Here is a 12158-nt window from a genome sequence, read left to right as displayed (position 1 = left end):
TTGACTAACTCTAGCCAAATAACAACTAAGAAAAGGTTGACAATCCGTCCTACAATGACACTTCTTGAAAGTAGTGTAGGAATACAAATAAAAGCCAAAATACAATGACTCAACAAACCTAAGGACTTGAGACATCTTTGTTGGGATATCTTTGTTGGGATCTGGTCTTTGTGTTTGTCGAAACTTTATTCTTTAGGAGCACCTGGAGAACAGTGGCGGCTGACACTTTGGAATAAAATGATTTTAGGTTTTCAAGGTGTTAGTGTTACACTTGTAACATGTTAGCTTATATAGAGAGCATGTGAGATGATATGAGAGAGACATTTCATGTGGGTTTGGCCTCTAAAGCACACCGTTGTCTTCCTTCACTTTCGCTGGGTGCGGTCAGCATAGACTTTACACTACCGTAGAGTTGAACCTGTAACAGCTAGGGGACCTGATCACATCTGGTCCCTCGAATATGTTTGACAAGTCATCAAAACACGAAATAGCATAACTTATCAATTTCCCCCCTTTTTGATGATGACAAATCCAAAATTGATATTTCGCCTGAGAACCAGATTCCTACTTGTTCCCCCTGAGTATCAGACTTTTCTTTTACCAATAACAACATTTTAACAGATTATGGTTGTGGGTGGGTCGGATTTTGGTAAGTAAGCTTCGATTTTTTCCCATTGAATAGTTCATAAAGAGTCTTCTCAAGCAGGGACCTGATCATGCACCTGTTAATCTAGTGACAGGCAGTGCTGATAGCTTCAGCCCAAAAACTCTTAAGTACACCACTAGCTATAAACATTATTCTGGCTATATCTTCAAGTGTTCTATTTTTCCTTTCCACAACACCATTTTGCTGTGGTGTTCTTGGAGAAGAGAAGTTGTGACTTATGCCATTTCAGAACAGAATTCATCAAAATTGGCATTGTCAAATTCAGTATCGTGATCAGATCTGATACTCACAATGTGATATCCTAGTTTCACTTGAATCTGTTTCATAAAGGCAATGAACACAGGGAATGTTTCATCCTTGTTTCTTAGAAACAGAGTCCATATGAATCTTGAGTAGTTATCAACAATCACTAAAATATACTTCTTTCCTCCTCTGCTTGGAATTCTCATTGGCGCGCAAAGATCCATATGAAGAAGATCAAGTGGCCTTGAGGTACTCACTTCTTTCTTTGGTTTAAAGGAGGATCTGACCTGCTTCCCTCTTATGCATGCATCACACGCCTTGTGATCTTTGAACTTGATCTTTGGCAGCCCACGAACTAGGCCCTTTGTAACAAGCTTGCTCAGTAGAGAGAAACTTGCATGTCCCAGCCGTTTGTGCCATAGTTTAGCATCATCATCCATGGTGCGGAGGCATGTTAAATCACCACCATTTAATGAATGAAAATCTGCCGCATAGATATTCTTGAACCTTTTTGCTATAAGCACTACTTCATCAGATTGGATGTTGGTGATAGTGCAGGAACAGGACAAGAACTTTACTTCATTTCCTTTATCAAAGATTTGAGACACACTCAATAAGCTATACTTCAATACATTTACATAGTACACATTTTCAATTGCATCGGAAAGTGTCTTGATAATTTTGCCAACACCAAGAATATATCCTTTCTTGTCATTTTCAAAAGACGCAGTCCCTCCTTGGAAGGCTTTGAGTGAGAGTAAATCATCAATTCTTCCAGTCATATGCTTCGAGCAGCCACTATCCATGTACCATTTTTGACTGTATCATCTCACTTCAGCCTGTAAACAGAGTCACTGATTAGATTTAGGAACCCAAACAAGCTTGGGTCCCTTATAATGCTAACGGGTGAATTAAGCTTCTTTTAGTCTATGCTGGCAAATCCGTTTTCTTTTTTCGGGACCCAGGTCCCTCAGCTCTGGATTTCTTTTCAATGAAATTCTTATTTTTCTGCAGAGATGGGAACTTGGCTTTGCATTTTTCTTTATAATGGCCAGTCTGACCACAATAAGTGCACAACCAATTTTTCAGTCGTAGTGACATACTTACTGTGGGGGTTATAGGGGTTTTAGCCTTTTGGAACCCGATACCTTGCCTACCTCCCCCATTACCTTTGTACATAGAGGCAATTACATCAGAAGACCAGGTCCACTGAAGTGACTTATCAAACTTAATTTTTACCATTTTCAAATTTTCTTGGAGCTGCTTATTCTTTTCTAACTCAGCAGTGAGACTCAATTTGGTTATCTTAAGGTCACTTTCAAGCTCAAGCTGAATCTTACTAGGCTCTCCTTTTCCTTTAGAAGGAGTATCCATCCATTTTTTCATTTGATTGTTTAGCAAAGAGTTTTCTCTAGTTACTTCATCACTTGTTCCTTCAAGTCTACAATGGACACTACCATGTCATCCCTTTTCTTGTTCTAATTCACAAATTTCTTGCCTAGAACACTCTTTTCTTCAATGAGACTATGATATGCATCAACTAATACATTTAATACTGACCTCAATTTTTTCTGAGTTATTTTTCAAGTTTTTTTGAACATCTAGAAAATTTACCTCATTCTTTTCATTGTTATCATCAGCATCAGATTTAGCCATGAGTTCAAAGATTGATTCATATCTCGAAGGTCCATCATCAATAGCTATCAATGAGGCATCTCCTTGATCATCTTCAACATCAAATTCACTTGAGGAATCTCCCCAGGCCGCCAGAGCTTGTTTCACCAAGTTGTCAGAAGCTTCTCTCCTTTTAAGTTTCATGTCGGGGACCTGGTTCCTCTTTGTTGTCTTTCAGTGTTGTTCTTGTAGTATTCCTGCTTGTGAAGAGGACATTCTCTAATAAAATGTGCAGGTTTTCCACACTTGTGACAACAGTCATTCCTTTAGGATTTTTGCTTGTGTTTCCCGAATCATCTTTTAAAACTTTCGAGTGAGATAAGCCATATCTGACTCATTGTCACTGGAGTCTCTTTTAGCTGCAGCCTTGAGAAGCATGTTCCTCTTTTTTCTTGGCTCCCTTCTTTCTCGATCTTGTTGTCTTTTCAGCTCATAAGTTTTGAGATTTCCAATGAGCTTATCAATAGTCAGTGCTTGCAAGTCCTTAGCTTCAGTAATAGCATTGACTTTGCTTTCCCACGAACTAGGCAAAACATTGAGCAACTTACAAATTAGTTTGTTGGTAGGAATGATCACCAAGAGATTGGAGTTCATTGATTATGAAGGTGAATCTGGTATGCATGTCATGAATGGATTCACCATCCTTCATCTTAAAAAATTCATACTTAGTGGTAAGCATGTCTACTTTGGACTGGTTTACCTGACTTGTTCCCTCATGAGCAGTTTGAAGCGTTCTCCTTTGTACATTTGACATGACGAGATACAATTGTACTCATCAGCTGCAATACCGCACACAAGGATTTTCTTGGCTCTGTAGTTCTTTTCAACAGCTTTTCGGTCAGCCTCATTATACTCCTTCCTTGTCTTTAGAACTGTTACAACGCCGGCCTCATTTTTCTTCACAGGAACAAAAGGACCATCACAGATGATGTCCCACAACTCAGAGTCCTCAACCATGAGTTAATCATGCATCCTTGTCTTCCACCACCCATAATATTTTTCATTGAATCTTGATGGTCTTGTGCTAGATTGTCCTTCCTCTAGGTTTGGTGGAGCAGCCATTAGAAAGATCCTTTCTAGGTGTTATCCTTTTAATCTGCTTTGATACCAATTGATAGAATATACGAGTCCACTAAACAGTATAGAGAATCAGGTTCTCTATCTGTTCCTTTTTAGTAAAACAGAAAATAAGTAACACAAGATATTTACGTGAAAAACTTCTTACTCAAGGGATTAAAAACCACGACCTACCAAGTAGGATTTTTCAAACTTCACTATAACTGAGCAACTTTCATATTACAACCTAGGAATTGATCTCTTAATTCCTTCCCCCTTACAACAACTATATTGTAAGACCTTCATAATAACTCTATTGCAAAGAACACACTTTGACTAACTCCAGCCAAATAACAACTAAGAAAAGGTTGACAATCCGTCCTACAATGATACTTCTTGAAATTAGTGTAGGAATACAAATAAAGTCAAAATACAAAGACTCAACAAACCTAAGGACTTAAGACATCTTCAGCGTTGGGATCTGGTCCTTGTGTTTGTCGAAACTTTGTTCTTTAGGAGTACCTGTAGAACAGTGGCGATTAGCACTTTGGAACAAACTGATTTTAGGTTTTCAAGGTGTTAGTGTTTCACTTGTAACATGTTGTTTATATAGGAGAGCATGTGAGATGATATGAGAGAGACATTTCATGTGGGTTTGGGCCTCTAGCACAATGCGGTTACCGTGTTCTTCGCACTCGCAGTCAACCGGTATCTCACCGGCGAACTTTACTATGGGTAGAGTTGACCCTGCAATAGCTAGGGGACCCGATCGCATCTGGTCCCCATCTGGTTCCTCGAGTATGTTTGACAAATCATCAAAACACAAAATAGCATAACTTGTCAATATTAGATGGCATTTTTGAAGTCCAAGCAATATAGATTGACAATTGGTACCATTACTGTTACCCTCTTACACAGCAGACTCAGAATTTAAATTGATGAATCCGACTTTTGATATTCTTAGCATTAAATTAGTTATTGTACCATTATAACTATCAATTTAGGATATAATATTTCTTAATATTATAGTGATTTTTCACATTTATATTCATGTCCATGCTAAAATACTTTGTTTGATTGAACTGATAGGCGATAGCTAATTTGCTACAACTGCCAACCACTGCTTTCTTAACCCCATTTTATTTGAAGTGATTAACCTGACAAGTCATAGTTTATTTTTATAGGATACTATTAATTAGTCATAGTTTGAGAAATATTTGAACAAAAGTTAAACAATTAATTTGATCAGGAAATATTGCATTAAAGTTTGAAATTTGAATATTTAACAAATTTTTGAATTTTTGAAAGTTGTATAGAAATGAAAAAAAAAAAAAAAAAAGAAGAAGAAGAAGAAGAAGAACGTTTTCGTACACGGTTTTTAAAACGACTGCATGCTAAACGATTTTTGCTATAGTTTGATCAAAACAAAAAAAATCCAATTTAGGGAAATAAAATATGTTACGTCTATCTACACGCTTACAGTTGCATTATTTATTATATCAAAAATAGAATTACAAAGAGTCTGTTTGGATTGGCTTATTTTAGGTGCTTTAAGCCAAATGAGCATTTAGGCATTTTTATAGTATTTGAGTAAACATTAAAAAAAATGCTTTTGAGCACTTGCTTTAAGTTAAAATAACAAAAATAAGTCAAAACCATAAGTTAGCATTCCCAACTTATGGCTTATCCTTATAAACCATAAGTTGTAAACCCTGCCAAACAGGCTCTAAGTAAGCTAATAAATATATCTTCTAATATTAGGTGACGATGTGCCGCTTACATCTCCTGTGTGGTTTGCGAGCTATTGCACCATGAGCAGGTTACTCAATACGCACCCAAAGGGTAGCGGCTACGGGTTTCAAAAAAAATATTAGGTGAGGAATACTTTACAAGGACATACAGTTCTTTCAAAATATTTAGTTTTGTCACCATTGACCAAAATAAGTGAGTGTATTTATACCTTATGTCATTTCCCTGATAAAATTTCCAGTGTAGATATATTGCATCAGCAAATAGTTAGATGATCCAAGTTATTTCTGTTATGCATATTTGTCTTTTTCTTTTAACAACTTCCATACTTTGTGTTGAATAATTGGATATTGAGTATTCGAGTTGGCATTTATTTTTTTTAAAAGTACTCACACCTCGATTCATCCCCTTATTCTGTTTACCTTGAATATTGAAATAAGGAATTTTAGTTTCATTTTTTGAGCAATTAAAAAAGAAGAAGAAAATAGCACCAGGCACTTGATACTGCTAGCTAGAACATCTAAGGGGAAATATGATCAGTGCAGCTGGTTGCCCTTTGTACATCAACAATAATTTGAATTAGTCAAATAATAATGGAAAAATAGCATTTTTGGTCCTTGTGTTATGACCTAATTCCAGTTTTTAGTCCTTGTGAAACTAGACAAATCACATGTAACCTACAATTAAACAATGTGAATGGTTTTGGTCTCCTCACTAACGGAAATTAATTTATTCATGTAATTCGATTAAAAAAAAAAAAAATTACATGTATATTTTGTCCGAACCCTTTGCTCTATTACAATAAGGAGTGTATTTGAGCAAAAGGCTAACAATAAGGGTAAATTAAGTCAAAAGTTATAATGGAGATTAAACATATATTATATTTTTGAAAGTAGAGGAGTAAATTTGACCCTTTTTCCTAAAAGAATCAAGCACAGTTCAAAACAAATTCGTTAATAGTGTGCTTCGCAAATGAAACATTATCGAGATAGGCAAAAAAATATACGGAAAAGGCTCAAATATACCATCGAACTATATGAAATGACTCATTTATGTCACTCATCAATAGTTTGGCTCATTTATTCCATCGAACTATCGGAAATGACTCATTTATGCCACTCATCAATTGATTGGCTCATTTATGCAATCGTCCATTACCAAAATGACTCATCCATGCCATTTTTCATTAACGCTGATTTTATAATATTAGATATGACACGTGGCCTCCAACTAGATTACGGTTGTGGGTGGGTCGGATTTTTTATTAATTTGGGATTTAAAATTGGGTTGGTTTAATTAAACGACGTAGACCTCTAATTGGAGGTCATGTGTCATATCTGGTATTATAAAACTGGCGTTAATGGAAAATGGCATGGATGAGTCATTTTAGTAACGGGCGATGGCATAAATGAGCCAAGCAATTGATGAGTGTCATAAAAGAGCCATTCCCGATAGTTCTATGGCATAAATGAGCCAAACTATTGATGAGTAGCATAAATGAGCCATTTCCGATAGTTCGATGACATATTTGAACCTTTTCAGTAAAATATACGTAACCTATCATTATCACTCGGAGCAAAGTCCCATGCCGACCTTACGCCTACGTTTAGGCCAGGCTCGAACCTATATTCTGACAATTTTATTTAAGTGGCATCTTAATGAGAAAACCTATAACCTAATAGGTTATTAGAGCATTATTAAATTAGTGGATTTGAATTTTATAGGTTCGAGTTTGAAATCTTATCATAATTTATTTGATTTATTCGGAATATATTTTTTCTAGTTTTTTGATAAATCTTTTTATCATATTATAAGATTTGAGGCAAAATTACTGAATCCAAATAAGTCTCGTATCTTTTACAGTACATCCTACCCTGGCTAGATGCAGCTAATTACTTTAAGAGGATTCTTTGGTCTGTACAATTGGTGGCCAAATTTCTGGCTATTGTTTGAGGTCGTTGCCACATTATGTGGAGCAGAATAATAAGTAAGAAACCGGGATAGACATAAGATGCTCAAAGTAGTCATCCTCAAGCAAGTTCTAATTGCAAGATTTTATTGCTAGATCTATAGAAACACTGAATATAATTTTTCAAATAAAAAAGTCTCTAATCATATCTTATATTTTTTAATCTTTTCTCTTTTCAAAGTCAAACAATTTGCCTCTTCATGGGAAAAGAAAAAAAGGAACAAGCTTAATTGCGATGGTGTTTGGTTAAGCTTATAAGCTGATCAAATTGAGTTATAAGTATTTTTTGGTTACCTACACATTTGATAAATACTCAAAGTGCTTATAAGCCAAAAGGGTCAAAATCATTTACAACCCCCAATTTTACTTTAAAATCAAACTCTCCCTCAACTTTGTCTTTGAACAATAGACATTCTCCCCCCTTAACCTGATTGACTTTTAAAAATTTCTATTTTACCCTTACATTATCAACTTTTGTCTTGTTTTTTAACTTCTTTTAAATCATGATTTTTTTTTTGTCATTTTTTTAATTTATGTAACAAATTTCTTATAAAAAATAAATATTATCTTCTATGCGAAGAAAAAAGTGAGAAATACTAATTGAGTATATAAGTTAATGATGTTCTATAATAAAATAAATTAGCAGAATAAACAAAACATTAATTTTATTAAAAATAATCAAAATTTTACTATTTATTTGTACAAGTGAAAAATAACAGTAACTTTATAATATATTTCTATGCCGGTACTACAAAAAAATTAAAAATAGAGGCAAATTTTTAAAATTTATTTATTTATACTGTAAATGAATTTTATTATAATTTAAGAAATATTTCATTATTGACAACCAAAACTTATTTATTTATATAAACAATAGAGAATAAAAGAGAAGTGATACTTCAATATACACACATGCATGTACATACATATATACATAATTATTGCATATAATAATGAAATAACAATCGTAAAAAATAGTATTAGAGTTTATTACAAATTCATAAAATTATTATTCTATTTATATGTTAATGAACTTAAATAAGAATCTATAAATATCTAGATTAAATAAATAAATATTTTATACAATATAAAAATATATTACATAAATAGAGGATTAAAAAAAACGAGGGTGAAATAGTCATTGCATAGGATAACGCGGGGGCGGGGGGAATTGTCTATTGTTCAAAGTTAAGGGCGGAATTTTTAAAGCAAAGTTGAGGGGTAAAAATGATTTTCACCCTAAGCCAAAATCACCAAAAACCATTTGCTGGTCATCCCAACTTATGAGTTATCAACTTATAAGCATTGTTGGCTCGATTAGGTATTTTACTATTATATCCTTATTATTTTTTCCCATTTTCAAAATACCCTTCCAAAAATTAAATCCTGAACTTCCTCTTCACCCCATGCCCATCGTTCCTCTTTGTCTTTACAAAGATACTTTTAAATTTATATTTGTTCACAAAAAGTTAATAGTATATTAATCATTTTAACAAAAGAACAATTTATCAGCACTTTTTTATCAAGCACACATGTTTTGCTAATTTTAGCTTTTTTCAAATACATTACTGCTTATTTATAATATCATTTTAACACTTAAAAATTATCATCTATTTACAACCATCTAACCTAAACGGGTTCTATGACTAACCAAAAAGAATCGTCCAAGGGTGAGGTTATGAAGTCATGAACGTTTAACAAGGAGGAAACATACATTTATTTCTGGATACAGAAATCATACATTTATTTCTGGATACGAAAAAAAGTGAAGAGAATACATATAGAATATGAAATGTTGAGGTGAAAAAAGGATGATGATGCACAAAAAAAGTTGAAAGATAGAATCAATAAACTTATTCTTCAATTTTGTGGCTAAGAAAATACGAAAAACTCGAGTGTCTTGCTTAGAGCAAGTACCAAGTGGAAAGTGAAAAGAAAATAAAGTAAAGAATTTATTTAGTAAAAGTAACACTAGCTAGACTTAAAAAGGTCCAAAGTAATTGGCGCCGCATATAAAATTCTTATTCCACCAAACATAGAATAAAAAAAATTGTTAATTCTGTGTACAAAATGACTTATAGGTTGGAATTTGTCGGGGCAGCCTTTGTTGTTCTCTTATTCTTATCCTTCAAAACCTTGCCCCTTTCCTAAAGTAAACCCTGATCATCAGTCTCTCTCTCCATCTTCTTTGAGTATAATAATATTTAAGTTCTATGCATTGATCACTAAACATCTGGTGGGATGAATATATGATACTTCGACAATTAATTAAAAGTTTAGGGTTTGAGTTTTGGTATAGAAAAATTTCTGGTAGAGAACTCTTCACATTTTGATGGATCTTACGTGCACGAATTCGAATTAATCAGGGCTCCAATCTTTGTGAGAAGACTAAGTATAAAATTTAAAAATAAAAAAATTCTATGCACTAACATTATATAAATATTTTACGTACTAGATAAAATTAGTGTACAATTAATTCGTACTTTTTCACAACTAGATTTATACGGTAATATAAAAAATATAACTAATTGTAATCAATTATTTTGTGCGGATAATGTAATTTTTATCGATTCTATTAGTGTATACAGTATAAAATTTAAAAAATAAAAATTTCTTTATCGATATTACTAAAACTTGGCAATGAGGAAAAATATAAATGTGGAATAATGTGTGAAATTTACAATCAATCGATGTAATTAATATGATCAGCCTGAATTTAACAAGGATATGTAATGAGCTGCTCTACCTATTTGATCTTTAACCAACCAACTATTTGTAAATGGGAAGAAAAAGATTAAGCAATAAAATGAGACAAATTCGGTATGTAACAAAGGAAGTTAGACTCATCATACTACTATTAATTGAAAAGATTAAAGTTTCAACCATTTCTTCCATAATATTCGACCAAACCATGTGAATCCTGTTCGTTTATGTTTTTATTCTTTATTCTTTTATTTTTCAGCCGAGGCTCGATACTTGCTTTGAAGTTTGACTAATTTGATTTTGCATTCAAAAGTCTCAGAAGTCAAGCACTCTTTACACCCCGACGATTTTATTTTTAAAGCTGGAATCTCAAATCTCTTATTCAAAAAAGAAAATACTTGTCATTCCACCACAACTTTGGATGAGAGATATATCTATATAGATCTATACTCTTAAGGATAAGTATGAAACAAATTTTCATACATTTGTTCATTTATAATCAATCCCAACCAAAAGGAACGGATAAGATCACAACGAGAGATACGTACTATTTATTAAAGCTAATTTCAATTCCAGTATACGATCACTATACCATCTATTTTTATTACTTACTGATCACAGTCACACTTCTGATATTGAAGAAACTTGATTAATATGTCACAATTATTTACACTTCCACTGGATAAAATTATACAATTTGGCATTATTTAATACTCCTACGTTGCCGGAATAAAAAGGCTAATTATAATCAGACAAGATAAGTATTGGCATTTTAAAAAATACGAGCTTGCCACAAATTGCAAGACATTTGCCATGTTATCAGCACATGTTTGAAATATTGATAGTCCATGACAGGAACAATTGCATCATGTTGCACTTTAGAATATATGTGAAAAAAAATGACTTGAAGTTATGTTCTCATTCATGCGTTGGCCTAATGAAACGTAACATCACTTGAAACAGATGGGAATTGGGATCACTAAATAATAGTAATAAATCAAAAAAGAAGATTAGAACTAATTAAGAAAATAATTTAATTGTTTTAAGAGATCTTTCTAAGTGGACTTTGAATTCACTGGGTGACGATGACCGTGAGCACCACATTGAGTGCCAATAATTATCTGTAACATTACAAATTAAATGAAAAAACAAAGTGTATTCCATTTGTTACAAACATATCTTCTACTAGAAATTTAACCAGAAGGAGAATGTTTATCTTGTAGTAGTTATGCGTGATTTGTCATACAAATATCTCATAACAATTTTGCCCCTTGTTAAAAAGCTAATGTTTCTATGAGTCATTTCACGTGATGATGGATATGTTTGTGTTTTCTGATTGAACTAAACTATATAGAAGTGAGATTTTGTTGAAAGGGAGGATGCACCAAACTTGTGGAAACGATACATGTTGAAGAATATCACAATATTGGTATTAAGCAAAAAGAAAACAGTAACAATTAACTGAATGAAATATTAATCACTACAAGAAAAATGCAAATTACATGGGGATTTTCCTAAGGATTATACAAAAAAATTCGCAGAAAACTCTGTTTCCTGCGGATTTTCCTACCAAACAAAATCCGATAGAAAAACCTTCGTGGATAATTATTACCTGGGGATTTTCAAATCCGCATGTAAACTAACTTTACCTGCAGATTCCAATCCCCATGTAAATTACTTACAGATTTTTTGCAAAAAAAAAAAATCTGGTAGAAATTCATAAAAATAGGAATTTGCTTGCGGATTTTCACGCAGATAAATCCCCATGTAATTTAGCATGAAAATCCCCATGTAATCTAGGAAATACTCAAAATATCCCCATGTAATTTAGGAAATACTATAATTCTTATTTTCAAAAATATAAGAAATTTCGTATCACCCATCCACACTCAAACCGGCCCCCACCTGTTCCATTTGTACTTAATCTTTTGTATGATTTGAATCTCTCTGTCAACAAATTCTCTTAACAACTGTTTCCAGACAAATTCGCCAAAGCTGCAAGCTTTCCCACTTGCTCCCCACTGTTGCAGTGGTTTCTTCGAACTTTATCTCATGTTATAAAGTGTGGAACTTTTATGTTTTTAACCGATGTGGTAC

The sequence above is a fragment of the Lycium ferocissimum genome, chromosome 8, assembly GCF_029784015.1.
Source record: "Lycium ferocissimum isolate CSIRO_LF1 chromosome 8, AGI_CSIRO_Lferr_CH_V1, whole genome shotgun sequence".
Lineage (NCBI taxonomy): Eukaryota > Viridiplantae > Streptophyta > Magnoliopsida > Solanales > Solanaceae > Lycium > Lycium ferocissimum.
Note: the sequence above shows the minus strand (reverse complement) of the source record.